This window comes from Gekko japonicus, unplaced genomic scaffold (genome assembly GCF_001447785.1).
Source record: "Gekko japonicus isolate JY-2015 unplaced genomic scaffold, Gekko_japonicus_V1.1 scaffold105, whole genome shotgun sequence".
NCBI classification, from domain to species: Eukaryota; Metazoa; Chordata; class Lepidosauria; order Squamata; family Gekkonidae; genus Gekko; species Gekko japonicus.
The window spans coordinates 1,473,520-1,475,393 of NW_015167532.1; positions in this window are offsets into that span (position 1 = coordinate 1,473,520).

Below are 1,874 nucleotides of genomic sequence, written 5' to 3' on the forward strand. Positions count from 1 at the left end.
ACCATCTAGATCAGGGGTGTCGAACTCATTTGTTATGAGGGCCAGATCTGACATAAATGAGACCTTGTTGGGCCAGGTCATGTGTGTCATAAAATGTAATGCCAGGCAGCGGAGATATAAACTTTATAAAGGACACAAACACAAAGGGTTTTTTTTTAACTTAAAATAAAAAACATGCTTAAAACATGAGCACTCTTGCAATATTTTGTTTATTTAGCAGTGTCTGATCACTGACACCACTTGCTCTCAATTACTGCATAAAAATGTCTGTGCTGTTGCAATCTTGAGTATACTGTTCAGGTCTGTATCTGAAAGCTGCAAACCTACGATGATGCAGCAGCAGCAGAACTGGAAGAAGAAGCAGAAGACAGCCAGTTCCACTGTGGACCTGACAGAAGCCCTCCGGGGGCCTGATCCAACCCCCGGGCCACATGTTTGACACCCCTGATATAGATGTTCCTCTTGGAGGAATAGGTTGGAAGCGCAGTGCAGGGAGAGAGCCAAAACTCCCTCTCCTCCCCCCACACATCAGAATCCAGATCTACAAATAATAAGAAGAGAAGAGATTGGATTTATACCCTGCCCTTCACTACCCAAAGGAGTCTCAGAGCAGTTCACAAACTCCTTTCCCTTCCCACAACAGACACCCTGTGAGGTAGTTGGGGCTGAGAGAGCTCTGACAGAAACTGCTCTTTTTCAAGAACAGCTGTGCCAGAACTATGGATTGCCCATGGTCATCCATCCAGGTGCAAGTGGAGGAGTGGGGAATCATACCCAGTTCTCCCAGATTAGAGTCCGCGCACTTAACCACTACACCAAACTGGCTCTCTAGTTAAGGCTGCAGTTAAGCTTGAAAACTGGGTGTCTAGTTTGCCCCAGAAGGATTCTGGGTTTGGAGACTGTTTGCTGTGAGTTCCAAGGGTCTAAAGGCTATGCTGGTTCATAGAGCTTGTTGATGCGGCGACCTGATCGGATGGAGGTGGAGTCGAGGCGACGCAACGACGAGATGACGCAGCACGGCAGGAGCCCAACGGGACGTAAGCCGGAAGCTGTGGTCCGAAGCAGTTGCACGCCAGAGGAGGAAGTCACCAGGAGCCTGCCTGAGATGGTCGCCAGTCATCCGAGACGCCAGGAACAGTGCCCGAAGCCCACCGGGGGAGGAGGAAAAAAATCAAACATGCTGCATGGGTTCTGATAGGTAACCCCTTCCCCCTGTGAAATTGTGGCCCTAGGTAGGTAATTAACTACATAAGTAGTACAGCTGTAAACTGCTCTGAGACCCCCCTAGGGGTCATGGGCGGTATAGAAATTGAATTGTAAAGTAAAGTAAAGTAAAGCCTGGAGGTGAGCTGTAAATCTGAGGGATCCCCAGGTCCCACCTAGAGGCTGACATCTCTGCACCTGCACTGAGGAGGAGAACAGGTGGCTTTTATGCCCTACTTTTTTCTACCTTAAGGAGTCTCAGAGCAGCTTATTATCGCCTTCCCTTCCTCTCTCCAGAACAAGCCACCTTGTGAGGTCGGTGGGGCTGTGACTGGCCCAAGGCCACCCAGAAGACTTCGTGTGGAGGAGGAGTGGGGAATCAAGCCCAGTTCTTCGGATTAGAGTCCAGTGCTCTTAACCACTATGCCGCACTGGCTCTCAAGACTGGGCAAAGCTTTCAGTCCCAGCAGAACGTTTACTTTTTTGGAATTTATGATTAGAAATCCATAAAGAGGAGAGGAGGGTGTCAGGAATGCAGATAAGTAAAAGATAGGTATGGAGGAAGGGAGAGAGGACATTTGCTCAGCAGTGATTTGGAACATAACGCCAGAGCTTGAACCATTAGCCCCATTTCTGCTAGACGGTGACCGCAGTATATCTTTCGAACAACC